Source organism: Pan paniscus, chromosome 11, assembly GCF_029289425.2.
Source record: "Pan paniscus chromosome 11, NHGRI_mPanPan1-v2.0_pri, whole genome shotgun sequence".
Classification (NCBI taxonomy): domain Eukaryota; kingdom Metazoa; phylum Chordata; class Mammalia; order Primates; family Hominidae; genus Pan; species Pan paniscus.
Genome location: NC_073260.2, coordinates 38,386,171 through 38,408,189, shown reverse-complemented (window position 1 = coordinate 38,408,189; position 22,019 = coordinate 38,386,171). Strand labels below are relative to the sequence as shown.

General features: G+C 36.8%; 1 pseudogene; it reads left to right on the top strand.

Annotated features, from left to right (window-relative positions):
• The first annotated feature begins 4,745 nt into the window (after positions 1-4,745).
• LOC100972503 (glyceraldehyde-3-phosphate dehydrogenase-like) lies at positions 4,746-19,166 on the top strand (annotated as a pseudogene).
• Positions 19,167-22,019: the final 2,853 nt, after the last annotated feature.

The window sequence follows — 22,019 nt, the reverse complement described above, 5'->3', positions numbered from 1 at the left end:
AGCAAAGCATTCCATTATTTGGTCAGATAAAAATAGGAACAGCACAAGGCATTGAAAGCTAGTAGTTGTAATGTGGATGTGTGCAAGATTTGGCAGCAATATCTGTCACTGTGTTGATGAGCAGGGTGGATCCAGCTGATGTCTAGAATACAGGGTACCAAAGTGAGTCATGTTATTCTTCCTGAGGATTACAAAAGTCGGTTATAAGCAACAGTTTAAGGTAAGTAGATTGGGAACAAATTGTGGCATGCTCTGATAACCACATTGAAGAGTTTGGACAATAACCTATGCATTAGGAGACTGTGAAAGTGAAGTGGTATTTTCCTCTATGTGTCAGTAGGACATCTCTAATAGCACTGTGCTATGTGCATTGAAGACTAGGAGCCTTTTGACCACTAATTTTTGAACCTATTTCAATTTCTAAATTTCTGGTATTTTCTCCTCTGCCATAGGAGGGAACTAAGGCAGAGTTTAATGTTTCGCAATCATAAAACCTTTATAGGTTACAATTCTGTGTACTGTAGGATGGTTAGCTGCATCTTCCATGTTGGAAGGCATCTTTTGCAAATACAAAATTATAATCACCTAAATTATAACAGCTATGAGGATATATATAGCGTTACAGAATTAGGAGTATGTATCATTGGTGTGACCATTAAAATAAATAAAACTCTGAAATTAATTCTTATGTGTCTGTTATGTACCATGCTTTCAGTCATTCTCAAAGCAATAGTATTATGGGTAAAAGGAAGATCTGCTTTTTCAGTGAACTCATTTGTGCTCCCTATTTCAGGAGAAAAGTAATAAGCCAATAGCAACAAAAGTGTAATTACAAAGGATTGTCCACCTGCGTTATCAAATAAATACCTCAATTATCTGCATTATTTGTCAGTGGATGTTCAAAATAGCCTTACAAATAATTAGCATTATTTCATGGTATGAAAAAACTCCTGCCCAGCACAAAAATTTGCAGGTTAAATTTTGATTCAACAACCAGTTCAAATGCCTGTTTTGAAGCAGCCACTGCACTATGTATGCCAAAACAGATTCTATAATACTCTACTTGTTACAGGGCTAACTTGGATATGCAGCCACCTGGGGAGTTCTTCTGCTTGTCAAGCCCAGCTCAGCAGCAGCTCTGGGTTTGTTTGGAGATTCTCGAAGCCTCTTGAAAGCTGTAACTAAAGTAAGGTCAGTAGTGGAACTGAGGCAATATAGCTGATTGCATTGAATCAGAGCCCCTTGGGCTATGAGAAACCTGTGTGACTTGACAAGTTTCAAGTGATAATGAATGTGGCTCTTGAAGAGTCTGTCTAGTTTAGTCATCATTTTATCCTCAGATCTAACATAACTGCCTAGCTTATAGTGTTGCACATATTTACAACATACATTTGTCGAGTAAATTAATTCAGAACGAAGCAAATTGGTGGTAAGAAATGTGCAGAAAAGAAGGAAAAAAAGCTTATCCTCTGCACAAATAAGTTTTTTGTGTGTGTGTGAAATACTATATAAAGTTAACAAGTTTCTTTTTCACACTGGAGCCTCTCAAAAATTTAGTATGACTGTGAATCCTCAGGAGAAGGATTTAATAAAGCAGTTTCCTAAGCTTTTGTTGAGTGTAAAACGCTTTGTACTCAAAATACTGATTAGCATCTTTCTGCAGTGCTTGGGCTAATGCAATTAAAGATCAGTATGACATAATATGCATAAAAAGTACTCAAGTTAAATTTTGTTTGCTACTTTTAGGGGCATGCTGTGTGTGTATCATTGCACACTGGGCCTCCATGACAATAGAGTACATAAAATTCTTGAAATATTTGGGTGTACCTATAATATCAGTAATCTATTCTGATAATGATTGGAGTAATAAATTATTCTGTAAGCTCTGAGGTAACATAAATCCTGATCTTTAATATGTCAAACAGTTGCAAAACCAAGTTATACAATACTGAAGAGTATAGAAACAAGCACAACGGGGCCAGGGGTTCTGTTGTGCATCTATATCCAAAATACTAGGGCAGTTTGTGAATTGCTAAATAAAAATTACTGAGTTCCATACCCCTTCCAGAATTTTTGGAGACAGGCTGAGGGAGGCCTACAGATCTGCATTTAAAAACCATTCCAAATAACTCTAAAGCAAGGAGGTCAAAGGAGTACAGTTTGGGTAACACTTATTTAAACAATAGCACAACATATCATTGTACTGATCAAATATATCCAGTTTTCCTAATGTAGAGTTACCCAGTTCTTACCTTTTAAACACGCAACACACATATCTCCTCTGGGTTTGGATGAGATTATTGCATCCTGGGATTATGAGACAGAGATATATATCTTTAGTGGACATTGGTAGCCATTGCAGAAAACGAGTAAAGAAGGTATAATTCAGAGTTTGCTTTGGGATCCTGTTTTACTAGTTACACTTATTTTTAAGATTACTGTGTCAGCAAGGATTGATATTGTAGCTTGAGTTGGAAGCTGCAAGAATGGTAAGGAGGGGAGAGATGCCATCTAAGCAAGGAGGAATGGAACAAACCCCCACATCTGTCAAGTTGACAAATGGTCAGAATGGCTGATAGAATGGTTAGGTATGATGACTGGTGACATGGGCTCTGGACTCAAGGTACTTTAACTCTACTGGTTAATAGCTGTGGGGCCTGCTAAACTTCTCTGGGCCATAGCTGTTTCTTTTCCTTTTTAAAATGAAGATAAGAACATTGTATATCCCATAGGGTTATTTTTGAGGTTTAAATGAGATGGTTTCTATAAAATGTATAGCCCAGTTCCTGGTATATAGTAAACATTTAATATCAGCAATTATTAAGTGGCAGTGGCCTCCAGCTCCTCCATTATAGTATTTGCCATCTTGATTCAATCCTGTCAGTATTGCAGATACTGTTATTAAAAATGAAATGTGCCTGGCACAGTGGCTCACACCTGTAATCCCAACACTTTGGAAGGCCGAGGCGGCAGGTGGATTGCCTGAGGTCAGGAGTTTGAGACAAACCTGGCCAACATGGTGAAACACTGTCTCTACTAAAAATACAAAAAAAAAAAAAAAAGAAAAAAGAAAAAGAAAAATATTAGCTGGGCGAGGTGATGGGCCTGTAGTCCTAGCTACTCAGGAGGATGTGGAATGCGAATCACTTGAACTTTGGAGGCGGAGGCTGCAGTGAGCTGAGATTGCACCACTGCACTCCAGCCTGGGCAACAGAGTGAGTGAGACTCCGTCTCAAAAATAAATAAATATGGCAGCATAGTATTCCATAGTGTATATGTGACAGATTTTCTTTATCTAGTCTTTCACTGATGGGCATTTGGGTTGGTTCCAAGTCTTTGCTATTGTGAACAGTGCCACAATAAATATACGTGTGCATGTGTCTTTATCATAGAATGATTTATAATCCTTTGGGTGTATACCCAGTAATGGGATTGCTGGATCAAATGGTATTTCTAGTTCTAGATCCTTGAGGAATCGCCACACTGTCTTCCACAATGGTTGAACTAATTTACACTAATTTACACTCCCACCAACAGTGTAAAATCATTCCTATTTCTCCACATCCTCTCTAGCATTTGTTGTTTCCTGACTTCTTAATGATCACCATTCTAACTGGTGTGAGATGGTATCTCATTGTAGTTTTGATTTGCATTTCTCTAATGACCAGTGATGATGACCTTTATTCCATATGTTTGTTGGCTGCATAAATGTCTTCTTTTGAGGTGTCTGTTTATATCCTTCACCCACTTTTTGATGGGGTTGTTTTTTTCTTGTAAATCTGTTTAAGTTTGTTGTAGATTCTGGATATTAGCCCTTTGTCAGATGGATAGGTTGCAAATATTTTCTCCCAAAGGATGAGTTCTTGTCCTTTGCAGGGACATGGATGATGCTGGAAACCATCATTCTCAGCAAACTAACACAAGAACAGAAAACCAAACACTACATGTTCTCACTCATAAGTGGGAGTTGAACAATGAGAACACATGGACACAGGGAGGGGAGCATCACACACCAGGGCTTGTCAGGGGGTGGGGGCTTAGAGGAGGGATAACATTAGGAGAAATACCTAATTTAGATGATGGGTCGATGCGTGCAGCAAACTATCATGGCACGTGTAACAAACCTGCATGTTCTGCATATGTACTCCAGAACTTAAAGTATAATAAAAAAATTATATGTTAAATATAAAAGATGAAAATATATGTACATATAAGCCTATATATATATAAAATATAAAAATCTCTAGACAGAAGAAAAATAAATAAAATAAAATAAAAATAAAACTATATACTCTTACATGGAGCACAGCCTTGGAGCTCAACAACTTGGGATCAAATATCAGCTATGTTACTCACATTTACAAACTGTGTGAACTCAAGCAAGTTATTAACCCATGTGAACCTGTTTCTTCACCCGTATGTAGGGATAGAGTACCTAAGGAAAAAAGATGGCTATCATCATTGTCATAATTTTCAGTTGCTCAAGCACTTGACAACTTAATGTCCTTGTGGGATCAATTTAGGTGTTCCTGCATCTTTCTAAACTTTATTACATTAACTTGAGTTCATTGAAAGATTCCCTGACTTCCCAGCAGGAGCAAGAGAGTGCCCAGGCTCAGGGCCAGCTGGAGTTCCAGGATCCACCCAAGTCAGTAATGAGTGAGAATAGGAGGTAGCTCTGAGGTGTTGGGTGAAGAGGGGCCAGAATCTAAGTCTTTGGCAAGGATGAACTCAGGTAGCCAGCGATGCTTCGAAGTGTCATGACCAAGGGGAGATTGAAGAGAGAAATGCATTCAAGAAAAAGTTTGGAAACTGGAAATACGCAAGGCCGACTGAGTGTCGCAGAGGCCTTGCCTGGAAATGTTCTCCCAGGCAGTTCTCCAGGACGGGAGGAGCCTTGCAGAAAACTGCTAGCAGAAGCCCCTGGTTGGTTAAAAAAAAAAAAAAAAAAAATGGCCGGGCGCGGTGGCTCAGACCTGTAATCCCAGCACTTTGGGAGGCCAAGGCGGGTGGATCACGAGGTCAGGAGTTCAAGACCAGGCTGACTAATATGGTGAAACCCCGAATCTACTACAAATACAATAATTAGCCAGTCGTGGTGGCACACGCCTGTAATCCCAGCTATTCAGGAGGCCAAGGCAGGAGAATCACTTGAACCCAGGAGTCGGAGGTTGTATGGCGCTTTGGACAATATCTAGAAATATAAAATGTATAAGTATTGTTCTTACTTTACATATTATATGTGAACTCATTGAGGCCAGATTCTGTGCCTAATCCAATTTTGAATCTGTGAATCTCAGAGAGTAAATGTTTATTTAATGTCATTTGATTCCAAGAGATCAACTTTTTCATCATCCTTGTGCTTCCCATTCCCTTCTGTTTCTAGGACACTTTTCAAATATTTAGGGCTCTTTAAGGACAATTATAAGTTTCACCTAACAGGTTTTTCATATTTTAACCAGTCTGATATTCTTTGTAATAGGAACTCAGATTTATTTTGTATTTCTAGAACAGTTACAGATCAGAATGTGTTTTCTACTTAGTAATTGTGTGTGTATTACATAGTAAGGGGAGATCTAGCAGCATATTGGAAGCTTCAGTATTTCCCACATCTATTTTGTGTTACAAAAGATTATAAGGTTCTGTGAAAATAAAAATAAAAAGAGTAACTTTTACTTTTCCACATAAATTCTTTATCATTAGTTTGATAACAACTTGAGAAAGTTAAAACTTAGCTCAAATATGGAAGTATAGCTTAGGATTGCCATGACTATGTGAAAGGATTTCTTGTAAGTTAAACCGATGTGGTATTTAGAAAGATGTATTTGTGATATCACTGGTGGAAAATGAGAAAATTTGAATGACTTAGGAAAGGAAATTAGGAAATACTTCTACAAATCTCATCATTGTCTCTTAATTTTTAAACAAGGTAATTACAGAATAATTTAGAAACTTTTACATAAAATGTTAAAGAACTGTATTATGTTACAATATTCTCTTCAAACATCAACGTACTTCAAAACCTGTAATTTCCTTAATGAGAGAAGGTTTCCTTTTCATTCTCTTAGTTGGAAGGAACACTTGGATGCAGAGGTTTAACTCTTCATAAACAGGACAAATTATACACTTGAGGACAGAATGTATAATTAGGAAACTAAATTAAAGAAGCCATCTGCTTCTTTACACTGAAGGTGGAGTGCACGGGGTCCTCTGAATTGCAACTAAAGACTAAACGTGTATGCGGCTTTATGCTCTACCTTTAGAATGGGTAGAACTCTTATTGTGACAGTTGTCAGAATAGAGTTAAATGACTGGTTAAAGTCACAATATTAAATTTGGATTTAGGAAAGGTCTCATCATTCTTTTACTCTTCTTATCTTTTATATTTTTCACTTGTCTCTATTTTAGAGTGACATCAAAATCATTATTCATACATTCGCTGAAACTAGAATCTGTTTTAGAGTCTTCATTTGTTGTGCAGTCTATGTCAGAGGAAATAATGCTGTTGTTTGCAGAATTGGTATAATAATTTGCCCTCTGTTCCCTCAGATTTGGTTCTGTTTTTCCTTGTTGACTGTAATAATTTTAAAAATAATGAAAATTTTCATTTGTTACATATTTACTCTGTTCCAGGCATGATAGGACATATATATTTTCTTCACTATGAAAATACCCCTCTCATGGTCATTCTAAATGTAATTATCAACACTTTGACTGCAAAGAGTCTTCGTGGTTGTTTCTGATTCAGGAATTTTATGTATTTTCAATGCCTTTCTCCCCCTTATGACTGCTGCATTTTATATATGTATGCATTTATTTGATTTTAATTGACAAGTAAAATTATATCTATTTATGGTGTATAACATGATGTTTTGTTATATATACACATTGTGGAATGGCTAAATCAAGCTATTTAACATATGCATTATCTGAATTACTTATTTTTTGCAGTAAGAACACTTTAAATCTATTCTTCTAGCAATTTTCAAATATATCGTTATTAACTTTAGTCACCATGTTGTACAATAGCACCCTTGAAATAATTCCTCGTATGTAATTGACAATTTTAGTCTTTTGACTAGATCTCTGGTAACCACCATTTTATTCTCTATTTCTATGAGTTTGACTTTTTTTATACTCTACATATGAGATCATACAATGAATACTGCATTTTGGTAGTGATTGCAGAGGAGTCCTGATAATGCTGAAGTTAATTCTAAGAGCCTTTGGCGGTACTTGTCACCTAAAGTTTTTCTTGTATACATTTTCTCAAGGGGCAGAATATCTGGAGATTGTTCGATTTTGGCTTTTACTGTTTTTCATCCTTATAATATTGTTGGTATAACTTTATGTTTCTTATTTAAAGTTACACTTGAAAGAAAAAAATCGACGTTTTCAGAATGCTGAAACTTCTTTGTTCCTACAAGAACGTTATTTCGTCTCTACATAAATGTCAACTATTCATGTGTATTTGTTAAATAAGAATATTAATAGTTCTAGGTAAATGTAAAACTATTTGAACTTCTATAAGCATGCTTGAATTTAAAGTTTGCATTACATGTTTTGTGAGGGAGTTATAGTTGGTGGATATTTTTATTATTTTTATTATTTTTTATTATACTTTAAGTTCTGGCATACATGTGCAGAACGTGCAGGTTTGCTACATAGGTATACATGTGCTGTGGTGGTTTGCTGCACCCATCAACCCCTCATCTACATTAGGTGTTTCTCCTAATGTTAGCTCTTCCCTAGTCCCCCACCCCCGACAGGCCCTGGTGTGTGATGCTCCCCTCCCTGTGTCCATGTGTTCTCATTGTTCAACTACCACTTATGAGTGAGAACATGTGGTGTTTGGTTTTCCGTTCTTGTGTTAGTTTGCTGAGAATGATGGTTTCCAGTGTGATCCATGTCCCTGCAAAGGACATGAACTCATCCTTTTTTATGGCTGGATATTATACTAATAAAAATATTGTATTTTGTGCCATGGTTTCTGCTGTCATAAGAGTGGTGTCTGAGGACAGGCCTCTTGATCCTCAACTGCTTTTCTTGTACCACTCCAAAAGTCTTAGTATTTGATAATTATGAAATTTTTTAAAGTCACAAAATGCCATATAATAACTAAGACTCTCTGAGGAGATACTTTATAAATGAAGGAGGAGAGAGCTGTACTACCCGAGAGCCTTGATGTCTTCAGAATCAGATATAGTAGACACTGCACTGGGCAGAGTGGTTTCTCCAACTCAGTCCACTGGCAGAGGGAGCAGGGGAGCAGTGGCTTCTGTAAAGTTATCTTCAGACACAGGAAAAACAAATGATGGCAGGATATTGGATAATTTCTTAAGATACCAAAAGCACAACTATCAAGAAAGACATAGGTATATTTGACTAAAATGAAAACATTCTATATTAAAAAATAAGCAAAATGAAAAGTCAAGTCACGACTGGAAGAACACTTTCATGCCTATAACTGACAAATAATTAGTAACCAGAATATATAAAAAGTTTTACATATTTAAAAGAGAGATAACATAACCCAGTAGAAAAATATGCAAAGGATATATGCAGGAACTGTACAAATAATGAGACCCAAATGGTCAAAAACTATATGAAACTATAAACAACATTTTAGCTATTGAAGAAGAGAAATAAAATGGGTTACCATTTTATGCCCATATGCCTGGCCAGAAAAAAAAAGGTGAAATCAATTATTGATGAACATATGGGGAAGCAGGAACTCCCATATGTAGGTGGTGGGAGTATAAATTGCTTCATTAACTTTGCAGAGTAATTTAGCAATGTCTAGAAAGTTGATGTATCTACCTGGGGATTAGCAATTCTCCATCTAGGTATATACGGAGATAAGCTTTGACATATGTGCAAAGAGACATGTACAAGGATGTCTTTCGGTGATCATTTTAATAATGAAAAACTGTTAAGTAATTTAAACTGTGCACTAATAAAATAATAGATAAATACATTATGATACATTAATAGAGTAACATCAATCAAAATAAATTTATATACATCAATGTGGATAAATATTGAAACAATGCTTTATTAAAAAGGAACTTATGGTATAGTCATACAGAAAGACATGATTCATGTAAATTTTATAATTGCCCCCAAATACTATGTACTGTTGAAGAGATGTATGCCTATTAAAAAAGGTACAAAAACATGAATGGGAAGGCTACTCAGCAACTTCATGAGGATTGTTAACACTGAGGAGGCAGGGAATTTGGATGATTAAGTGTTGATTTTGAATGTAATATTTTATTTTTTATAGAAAGATCTGAAGCAAAAATGGCAAAATCTTAATACATGATTAACCTGGGTGCAGGGGTCTGTAGGTAATTGTTATCTATGCCCAGGTGACTGGTATCTAGGTACTCTGGGTAGAATTTTTTGTGTTGAAGTAGTTTTCAATTAAAACTAAAAAAGACAAATATTGTGATAAACATCCCCATATCCCAGCTTTTGTGGTCCCTATTAATTACTACCTCTGAATAAATCTCTTACAGTATAATTTTTAGTTTAAAGCATGAACACATTTTTCTCTTAATTCATTTTTAAACACAAGTTATTCATTTTTACTATGGAAAAACTAGAATGTAGAATTAAGGAAAAAATACATCCATAATTCTGTGATCCAGGGATTATCACTTTTAAGATCTTGTTGGGTGTAATTCCAAACATACCACATACTTAGGGGTATCTCTCTCTCTCTCTCTCTATATATATATATATATACACACATATATATACATATATATATACATATATACATATATATACATATATACATATATATACATATATATACACATATATATACATATATATACATATATACATATATATACATATATATATACATATATATATATTTTTTTTTTACAGTACTTAGATTCTTCCCAGAGTAAGCACCAGGTAACCATCCCAGAGCTCTCTTGCAAAGCATTTTGCTTTAAGTTAAAATTTCTAAGAACCTATCAACAATGTCAAGTGAGGACTTACTTTATACACTTTTTAATCTTTTGAGTTTGGAGTCATGTATTAGGTTGGTGCAAAAGTAAAAGTAATGTAGATATCTATATCTATAGATAGATATAGATAGATATATAGATATAGATGGATAGATAGATATAACTATAGATAGATAGATATGGAGATATATATATATATATCTCCATTACTTTTACTTTTGCACCAACCTAATACATGATTTCAAACTCAAAAGATTAAAAAATGTATAAAGTAAGTCCTCATTTGACATTGTTGATAGGTTCTTAGAAATTTTAACTTGAAGTAAAATGCTTTGCAAGAGAGCTCTGGGATAGTTACCTGGTGCTTACTCTGGGAAGAATGTAAGCACTGTAAATCTTATAAACCTGTTTAACCTCACACAATCCCAAATGCCAATTTCTATGATCTTCCAACATTGTCTCTGGAAATGGGGGAGTGGACGTGATAAGACTTTGACCAAGAACAGAAGATTTGAAGTACCATTCTTTAAGAAATGGTCCTTGAGATTTTTTTTAAAAATCCAAGTCACAGATTTTTCTGGCTCATTGTCTGCCCGGGGCACAGAGAGGGCATAGTGGTGGTGTCGCTGCTGGTGGGAGTCACTGGGGAGGGGTGCAAATGGAATGCAGAGTTGTTAGAAAAAAATCTACTCTAGGACCCTGTTGCCAATTGGGCACTACAAGCACAGTGATTAGACCCAGAGCCTGTGGCATCCCAAAGGACTGTAAGCATGGAAATACATACACTTGAAAATAAAAAGAATGAGAAGTAAGCTAGAAACATCAACTATTAATTAGAAGCTGTAATTATTAATGTCAAAAAATAAAACTTTACAAATCATTTCAGAATATACAATAAATCGTGCCTTGGTAATGGAACCAAGTAGCTTGTGGACAAAAATGTGGGACTTTTTGTGTACAGTAAGTCCTCCCTTAACATTGTAGATGGTTCTTGGAAACTGTGACTTTAAGCAAAATGATGCATAACAGGTTCTCGAATATTGTCATTTTGTTCAACCTATTTCATTATAACATTGATGAGAAAAAAAACTGGTTTCATTTTTTGTTATTTTGCTTAAAGTCACAATTTCCAAGAACCTATCAACAATGTCAAGTGAGGACTTTATACATTTTTGAATCTTTTGAGTTTGGAATCATGTATTGGGTTGGTGCAAAAGTAAAAGTAATGGTGAAAACTGCAATTACTTTTACACCAACCTAAAAATCTATATATTTGAAATTACAATAAAATTAAGAAAAACTTTAAAAAATCTTTTCTTCCCGTTATTTTACTACCCCCCACTCAAAATTAATGTGTGATGTGATATGGGGTGGGGCCTCCAAAAGTGACTGTCAATTTCAGAATAAAAGTTTTAAAACAGGGCTGTTACTGTCTCTATTTTTGAGGGAAGTCCCACACAAATTTGATGCAATAAATTGAAAAGAAAAAATAACTTAAAAATAAATTTAAATAACTTTAAAAAGAAGGAAAATTGGCAAAGATTGTCCAAGAGTTCTCCCCTATAATAGCACTGGGTATAGACTTTCTTACAACTGAGTTTTTAGCCAACCTTTTAAATGGGTCATTCCTATGCTACTATAGTTATACTGTTCTTGCTCATGGAAAAAGCTGTAAGTTCTCCAATTCATTTTATAAGATAACTCTGACACAAAAACCTGATGAAGACAGCATAAGAAAAGAAACATACCTGCCAATTTCCTCTTTTCTTTGAACAGTGGAATTTTTTTTCATCGCTCCCTTGTGCTAATATATTCTTACCCCTATTGGGGATAGAACTCAGGTGGTTCCATTAGAGAGCCTGTGTGTTCCTGTCTGAATTTTTTATGGATGGAAATTTAGGTGCAGATTGGAAAAAAGAACAGAGGAGGGAAGAAGCAGATTATCAGCCCTAAACAAAGATTGGACTTTCTTTTATTTACTATTGTTATAAGGTGGAACCCCATGGAAGTCTTCTCTGTAACACATGCATGCACACATACCATACCCCACGCAAAACCCACATCTCTATTTGTTTTACACATTTTCACCCAGTGCAAATCTCTATAGTGGTCTTCAGTATTGTGCCCATTGCTGCCGGTCCACAAATGTTTTACGTGTCACATTTCCCACCAGCAACACAGCCAACTCTTGTTCTCAAGCTCTTACCCTTCAAGCTGGGGCTTTCTCCCATTTGCTTTCCAGGTATGCTATTCTTTCTCAGTAATTCATCTCAGGTCGTTCTTTAATGGTTTCCATTAATCTGGTCCATTTTGTCTATTCTGTCAGGAACTCATTGCTGATTTCTAATGTGTAGACTCTATTTATACACTTTGTTGGACATTTTATTGGGAATTTTGGGGTAAGGACAGCCCTTGCCACCATTTTGTCTGAAAGTACCTTTACAGTATTTAATTAAATAATATACCTCTACCTTTTACTAAAATTGGCTCTCAAGTTCTTTGTGTAAGAGTCCCTCTCTTTATGAAATGAGAAAATGGAGGCACTTTTTTATGTTTGCATAGTACTTTTTATTGTGAAAGCAATTTGTTGGTTTTCCTTTGAGTGGAATTTCCTTCCTATAGAACTGGAGATAAAGAAAAATGTATTTCCTCCATTTCTCCCTCATGTGACTTATGTTATACTCTTAATGCTTATTTTTGTCTTTCTTTTGCATTCCATTCAGAATAATTAACTGTCACCATACAATTCTTCTTGCTCCTGTATAAAGAATTAGCAATGGCTCCCATGCATTTTTGAAATTCTATTTCTTATCTTTTATACCATATTACTCTCTCATAACCAATTCTAGCTGCAAGTCTATTATGAATTATTTTATGGCCAATTTATTCTTTTCTTTCCAAAGACTAAGTATGATTTTTTTTTTCTGTTAAAGCTACGTGACTGGCGTTCCAATTTATAATTTTCCCAAGAATTCCTTTAATGTCCAAAGCATCTGATAAAATATATGTGGGATCACAAGTTTCCATTTGCTCCAGTACATTTTCAATTATAGATAGTGAAGTGCTTAGATCTTCTGAGCTCCCAGAACATATATAATCTCCCATAACTACTGCAAATTTCCATCTGCTTCTATCATCACTCAAACTGGGGGGTCTCAGGTGGATCAATGTGTGAGATAGTCCATGTGGGATTTTAAACTGTGTTTGTTAGAATTACAGATCGATGCCTGCCATCATTGCCCCTTGAACACATTCACAAAGAATAAAAGATCTAGTAGCCTGGTTTATTTTCTCTTCCACCCCGACACAACTACTGGAGAGGAAACATCGCTGTGAGGTAGAAATGTTACAAACTCAGTGAACAGATCTGGATTTGAGTACAACTTTATTATTTATCTGGCTTTGGACAAGCTGTTTCTGAGTCTCAGTAAAATGGGATTGATATTAGAAGTTATTATAGTCCAGAACCAGGACTATTCTGAGGATTGACAAGGTAATAAAGGAGCTAATACATTTTGAAATAGAGTGAAGTGTTACATGCTCTGACTGGTGTCAAAGTTTACATAGCAAAGATCTATAGGCCCAGATTTTAAAGGACAAGATGAGGGCTACCATTTCTCCCTCCCCCACCAACTTCCCACTCCCATCAATCCTTGTCACTTTCCCCTGTCAGCAATTCCCTGGCTCAAGCTTTAAGATTGGTCTCTCTTGAAGCAGAAAATACTTTAATGTGCCTAGACTGAGGCAAGGGATGGTCTCACCCTCAGTACTGCTCTGCTTCAACCATGTTAATTTTAGAATGGAGGAGTTCAATAGGCAATTAAATATAGAAACAAGGAGATAAGTCAGATTAAAAATTAACTGTGAGGACTTGAACCAAGGAAATACTCCCAAATAGAGAATAAGCCTTTTTGCAGTAATATGCTTATTACAGTATTCTTTTTACAAAAGGACAACAACAATCCCAGCACTTTGGGAGGCCGAGGCGGGCAGATCACGAGGTCAGGAGATCGAGACCATCCTGGCTAACACAGTGAAACCCCGTCTCTACTAAAAATGCAAAAAAAAAATTAGCCGGGCGTGGTGGCGGGCACCTGTAGTCCCAGCTACTCGGGAGGCTGAGGCAGGAGAATGGCCTGAACCCGGGAGGCGGAGCTTGCAGTGAGCCCAGATCGCGCCACTGCACTCCAGCCTGGGTGACAGAGCGAGACTCCATCTCAAAAAAAAAAAAAAAGACAACAACAAAAATTTAGAGACCACCCAATATATCCAGCAATAGAGGATTAATAAGTACACTGAAAAATTCGCTTGATAAGATATTATACAATTTTAATGGTTATATTTATGAATATTTTATGATAATTAAAGAAATATCTATTTTTAATGCTTAATTAAAAAACAACATAGAAAACTGAATGTACGATTTGATCTCAGCAATGTAAAAAAAAATAGTTCAGATGAAATAAACCAACGTGGTAACATTGATTATCTTTGGGTTGTGAGTTTAAGATGATTTTGATTTTCTGAATAATTTTCTGCAATCTTAGATTTCCAGTAATGCGCATATTTTGTAGGCAAAAAGGGTGACGTTTGACAGAAGATGGGCTGGGGTTTTGTGAGGTTCGTTATAATGTGCGATTTTTTTGGGAGAGTTCGCTGTGGCCCTGGGTTAGCCTGCACCCTGATAACACTTCCAGTGTTATCAGAAGGTCACTTTCCTAACTGAGAATCAGAGAAAATGAAGGTGGTAAGTCTTGAGAGACATTTTATTGTGGCTAAGGGAAACCCAATAAATCATCCAGCTCTGCAGCAGAATTCACCTTTCCAATGATGGGAGAGTATATGCTTGTCAGCCTGGACAGGGATGAGTAAAACGCTGCCAACTTCTGGCGCTTCATATTTCCCTCCTCTTCACGTGTAATTAATTAGATATTCACTTACCAAATAGTGTCAAAATCTAGGTCTGCTTCCCCAAGTTCATCCAAGTCACATCTGTTTCTCTCACAAGCGTTCTTCTGGTTCACATCCACTGTATATGAGTCATAGCCGCTGTGTATGATTTTAATTTCTAAATTGTTGGAAAACACTTTAATATCATCCTAATGTACTGACAATGGTATGCATTTATTTTCCCAACTGGAAAATACTTTTTGAAAAGATATAGAGGCTCTTTTGTTTTGTAAACACACCCATGGATGCACCCAGCTGTGGGTTTTTAAAGTCATCGTCCTGGGAGGCAATCCTATCGCCAATGCCGAAAACATTTTTTAAATTTGTTACGTGAGCTTGTTCCCCTGCCTTGTTGTCTGGGTTCAAATGATTTTTGGCTGTTTCCAAAATAGAAATGGACCCCAGAGGGCATAGAAGCCATTCTGAAAAATCTGCAGCAGGCCCTGGAGGCAAGATCCATAGAAGAAGAGACAGAGATTACTTATGTTGAGTTGATACTCTTTGCCTGAAACAAGCGTTCGCTTGGAAAAGTAAACCAATCAGGATCCACAAGCCCAGGTATGTCAGCTAAAATGCCAGCTGGAAACACGGGCACATCTCATCATCACTCAGAAATTGATATAACCCAGCTTTAGGAGAAACTAGACTGATATTCTGGGCTGACTTCTAGTACACAGCAAATAAAACTTCTTTAAGACCTGTTAGAAAGTCTTTATAGCCTTCAACCTCATAGTTTCAAGAAACTCAAATAGGAAGAAGGCTAGGATTTGATGGGCACCTACCTTATGCCAGACAAGATATAAGAGGATATATATTTATTAAAAATACATTATTTAATTTTTACATCAACCATTAATGAGTATTAATATCCTCATTTTACAGAAGATGAACTCAAAGTTCAGAGAGAGAAATAGTTTATATGAGGTTACTTTAAGTAAATGGTTGCACAAGAATTTGAATCCAGTTTTCCATAGCCTAAGCTTGCTCCACTACTCCATAAAGTAGAACTGTCACAAGGCTCAGCCTTGCGTTTTGGGGGAGAGTTTTATATTTTCAATTTGGGTCATCTGGAAAATAGTGCATCACACAAAGGAAATTTTTTTTCAGAATAAAACTTTGTCCCCTGATTATGTGGGAAGTTGCAGGCCTGCAGCACCTGGGGAGATAGCCAAATGTTAATAAGGTGATTTTTAATGAGGTGCTTGGGAAAGGAAGGGCATACTCTTGCCATGCACAAATGTCTACTTCACACTTTAAGAAGGGTACAATTAAACAACAGCAATAATAATAGTTTACTTTTATTGAGGGTTTTCTCTGTGCCAGGCCTTGTGCTTAGAACTTTACATGCAATGGTGGTTAAATGTAGGCTTTCTTCAGCTAGAAATATGCCTTCTTAAGGGATGAATAAGTAAATATTTCTCTTCAGAGGTGGACTAAGGTATATTAATTAGGGAAAATAGCACTACATAGTGAATATATGTATATATATATATTTGACATAATATATTTATATGTAATTGGGGACTAGGAGGCATATACATTTCTCAAGAAAGTGCTAAGGAATAGCAAACAGCTTCTCCAGGAACATTTGACTACTCTTCTTAGCCAGTTATGCTCTGAGGAGTGAATAAAAGATGTTGGAAAGAAAGTATAAATTATACAGATTCAATCCATTTGTAGCAATAAACATAATGGCTCTGGCAATATTATGTGCAAATTCCATGAAAATGTAAATTATTATGAATTAGAAATGAACTAGAAATCGATGAAGAATTAGGCTAAGAAGCTTCCTTTTTGTTTTTGTGGGTTATTTTCCTTTTGAGATAAGGATAGTGTTTCCCCAAAGTATCATGGCTTACCTCTATTCCTTGTTTGTATTTGCAACATATAGCGTTAATAAATACCCACTTGTACATGGGGACTATATAAGCAAGATATGACTCCTTCTCACACCAGTGTTAATGGCTTCTCACTTTTCTATCATTCTAGATTTAACAGTGAAGAATCTCCTCAAATTTCAACAAGTGACTTTGTCCTCATAGTTTCCTTATGTTTTCCAGAGTATGATTCGTTTACACAAACTACAGCCTTTTATATTCTCTATGGACCTGTTGCTGCATTCTTTCCTTGGGTGAATATCTTCTTAATCATTCTCCGGGTTTGGTCTAAGCAGGGAGACCAAATTAGACCCCAGGAGTGTGAAACTGGCATATTCACAATTCTTGTTTCTTACTGTGATTCCTTTAAGTCATCCCTTTAGAGTCTGGATGTAAGTAAATCTTTAATCCTAGGTAAACCATATTAGTGAGAGAAGAGCTACTTGTCAAGAAATGGGGGCATACTCATTTTAATTCTAATGTACAATTATTTTCTTAATTGTTTTTATAATAACTTCAATGACACTGTACGTTAATAGCTCTGTAGATTTTTAAAAATAATTTCAACTTTTATTTTAGATTTGAGAGGTACATGTACAGGTTTGCTACATGGACATATTGCATGATGCTGAGGTTTGGGGTACACATGATCCTGTCACCCAGGTAGTGAGCACAGTACCCAATAGAGAGCTTTTCAGCCATTGCCCCTCTTTCCTCCCGCTATCCTCTAGAAATCCTCAGTGTGTATTGTTCCCATCTTTATGTCTATGTGTACCCAATGTTTAGCTCCCACTTACAAGTGAGAACAAATGGCATTTAGTTTTCTGTTTCTCTGTTAATTTGTTTAAGATAATGGCCTCCAGCTGCATTGATGTTGCTGCAAAAGACATTATTTTGTTCTTTTTATGGCTGTGTAGTATTCTATGGTATATGTGTCCCACGCTATCCTTTTCCAGTCCACTGTTGATGGGTACCCAGGTAAATTTCATGTCTTTGCTATTGTGAATAGTGCTGTGATGAACATACGAGTACATGTATCTTTTTGATAGAACAATTTATTTTCCTTTCCGTATATACCCAGTAATGGGATTGCTAGGTTAAATGGTAGTGCTGTTTTAAGTTCTTTGGGAAATCTCTAAACTTTGAGACTCACCAATTTCCACATGGCTGAACCGATTTATATTCCCACCAACAGTGTATAAGTTTTCGCTTCTCTCCACAGCCTTGCTGGCATATGTTATTTTTTGATTGTTAATAGCAGCCATTCTGGCTCTCTGCTTCTCCCATTCAACAGACAGCTACATCTTGTGTAGTGCCAGCCACATCCCTGAGACGCTATGGAGAAAGTGAAGGTGGAGTAAATGAGTTTGGCTGTATTAGACACCAGGTCTCTAGGGCTGCTTTTAACTCTGGCAAAGTAGATTTTGTCATGATCAATGACTACTTCATTGACCTCAACCACATGGTATTTACATGTTCTAATATGATTCCACCCATGACGAGTTCCACAGCACCATCAAGGCTGAGAATGCGAAGCTTGTCATCAATGGAAATCCCATTACCATCTTCCAGTAGTGAGATCCCACCAAAATCAAACTGGGTGATGCCAATAGTGATTATGTTGTAGAGTCTACCATTATCTTCACTACCATGGAGAAGGCTGGAGCTCACTTAGAGGGGAGAATCAAAACAGAGAATCATCTCTGGCCCTTCTGCTGATGCCCCCATATTTGTGATGGGCATGAACCATAAGAAATACAAAAACAGCCTCAAGATTGTCAGCAATGCCTCCTACACTACCAACTGCTTAGCCTCCCTGGCCAAGGTCATCCATGACAACTTTGGCATTATGGAGGGACTCACGACCACAGTCCATGGCCTTCACTGCCACACTGCCACACCCAGAAGACTATGGATGGACCCTCTGGGAAACTGGCGTGATGGCCTTGGGGGTCTCCAGAACATCATCCCTGCATCTAGTGGCCCTGCCAAGGCTGTGTGCAAAGTCATCCCTGAGCAGAATGGGAATCTCACTGGCATGGCCTTCCATGTCCCTATCACCAATGTGTCAGTCATGGATCTGACTTGCTGTCTGGAGAAAGCTTTCAAATATGATTACATCAAGAAGGTGAAGCAGGCATCAGAGGGCCCCCTCAAGAGCATCCTGGGCTACACTTAGCACCAGGTTGTCTTCTTCAACTTTAACAATGACACCCACTCTTCCATCTTCCATGCTGGGGCCAGCATCACCTTTGAAAACCACTATACCAAGCTCATTTCCTGGTATGACCATGATTTTGGCTACAGCAACAGGGTGGTGAAACTCATGGTCTACATGACCTCCAAGGAATAAGAACCTCCAGGCCACCAGCCCCAGAAAGATTTCCAGAGGAAGAGAGAGGCCCTCAGTCCCGTACCACACTGAGACTCTCCCTTGCCACAGTTTCCATGTCATACCTTCTAAAGAGAGAGGGGCCCAGGGAATCATACTGTGTTGTGTACCATCAATAAAGTCCCCTGTTCTGAAAAAAAATAGCCATTTTGACTTATGTGAGATTGGTTTTGATTTGCGTTTCTCTGATTAGTGATATTGAGCATTTTTTCCTATGTTTGTTGACCACTTATATGTCTTCTTTTGAGAAGTGCCTTTTAATGTCCTTTGCCCACTTTTTAATGGGATTGTTTTTTGCTTGTTGAATTGTTTGAGTTCCTCATAGACTCTGAAAATTGGACTTTTATTGGGTGTATAGTTTGTGAATATTTTCTCCCTTTCTGTAGGTTGTGTGTTTACTCTTTTTTTTAATATATAGTTTCTTTTGCCGTGCAGAAGCTCTTTAGTTTAATTAGGTCCTACTTGTCAATTTTTGTTTTTGTTGCAATCATTTTTGAGGACTCAGTCATAAATTCTTCTTCTAGGCCAATGTCCAGAACGGTATTTCCTAGGTTTTCTTGTAAGATTTTTATAGTTTTACATCTCACATGTAAATCTTAAATACATCTTGAGTTAATTTTTATATATGGTAAAAGGTAGGGATCCATTTTCTTCTGCATATGGCTAGCGAGTTAACCCAGCACCATTTATTGAATAGTAAGTCCTTTCCCCAATGCTTATTTTTGTCAACTTTGTCAAGGATCAGATGGGTATAAGTGAACAACTTTATTTCTGGGTTCTCTATTCTCTTCCATTGGTCTATGTATCTGTTTCTGTACCAGTATCATGCTGTTTTGGTTACTGTAGCCTTATAGTATAGTTTGAAGTTGGGTAATGTGATGGCTGTGGCTTTCTTCCTTTTGCTTAGGATTGCTTTGGCTATTCAGGCTCTTTTTTGAGTCTATATGAAATTGAGAATAGTTTTGTTCCCTAAGTCTGTGAAGAATGACGTTGGTAGTTTGATAAGAATTGCATTGATTCTGTAGATTGCTTTGAGCAGTATTGCCACTTTAATGATCTTGAATCTTCTGATTGATGAACATGGAGTGTTTTTCCATTTATTTGTGTCATCAATAATTCCTTTCAGCAGTGTTTTGTAGTTCTCCTTGTTGAGATCTTCCACCTCCTTGGTTAGATGTCGTCCTAGGTATTTTATTTTTTTGTGGCTATTGTAAATGGGTTGTGTTCTTGATTTGCCTCTTAGCTTGAACTTCATTGGTGTATAGAAATGTTACTGAGTTTTGTACATTGATTTGTATCCTGAAACGTTACTGAAGTATTTATCAGTTCTAGGAAACTTTTGGTGGTATAATTCCATAGATTTTACAAAATAATGTGTATGTATATGATCTCATTTAATCTTTGCAACCACATGAATTAGGTATTGTTATATTCGTTTTGCCAGTAAGAAAATTTATGTTCAGAAAGGTGGATAATTTATTTGTGATCATAGAACCAGTAAGAAGCAGAACTAGAAGTAGAACCTGGGTTTTATGCCTCCAAATCATGTGCTTTTCCCAAAGATCACTCTGGCTGTTTGCAAAAGGCTTTAAAGTAGATCTATGGATTTTGTATAGGACATTTCAAATAGGGTAATAAAATAATAAATCAGTAATTTCAGTACATATTGACAAAGTGAACAAAAGTGAGTTTGATTAATAGTGTGTGAGGTTAGTTATTTTTCTTATAGGTCCCTAAGGGAACATCTATTAATAGGCTTTGGAAACAGAAAATAACTAGCCTAGAGATTTAAGACAACATGCAAAGATTTAACCTTACAGACTGAGTGTTTATTAGAAACTTATGGTTGGCTTCTTTGAATGCAGCTGATGGGTGTACTACAGAGCTAACAAACAGGGGTTATCTTTGACCTCCACTCCACCACATGTTTGTATTTATTGAACATCTACTATGCACCAGACCCTGTGTTAGCTGTTGGGAATATGTCCATGAGCAGGACTGGTCTCTCTGCTTCTGACCTTCTCATTTCCTCATCCAGCACATTCTCTACAGAGATGAAGAGTGATCTTTCTAAAGTGCAAATCTGACCATGTCCAGTCAATGTCACCAGGCTGTAGGTTTTCACAGACAAGAGATCACAGCTGTCTGAGTTACCATTATATCATCATGATCAATCAAATCCAAACCTTGTAGGAAACACAAGGCCCTTCACAACTTGGCTCCTGCTTTCCTCTTCCAGCTCCAACTCCCTTTCCCCCACCTTATACTCTCTGCTCCAGCCATGTTGACCTCCTGTATACAGACTTAGGGGTGTACAAAGTTCTTTTTCTTCACAGGCCTGAGAAGTGCTACTCTCTTTTCTCTGAGGCCTCAGGCCACTATCCTTCTTTTCCCATTCGTCTCCTGGTAAGTTGTATTTATTCTTCTCCCTCATTTCAGACTTCACTTCCAGTAGAAAATTTCTTAGAACTGTCCCACAGAACTATCAATGCTTTCTTGTTTTATTTTGCATTTACCCTACACAGTTATACTACCTGTTTACTTATCAGTATATCTCCTGAAACAGTAATTAGCACACATCAGGCACTCAGATATTTTTAAAGTGGTCTCCCTTAGTCCATTTTTTTTCACTATATAGACTACCTGAGACTGGGTAATGTATGAAGAATGTATTGGCTCACAGTTCTGGAAGTGGGAAGTCTAAGGTCAAGGCAGCTGCAGGTTTGGTGATTGTGATTCCCAGATGGTGCCTTACATATGAAGTCTTCCAGAGGAGAAGAAGGTTGGATACTCACATCGCAAGGGGCAGAAGAG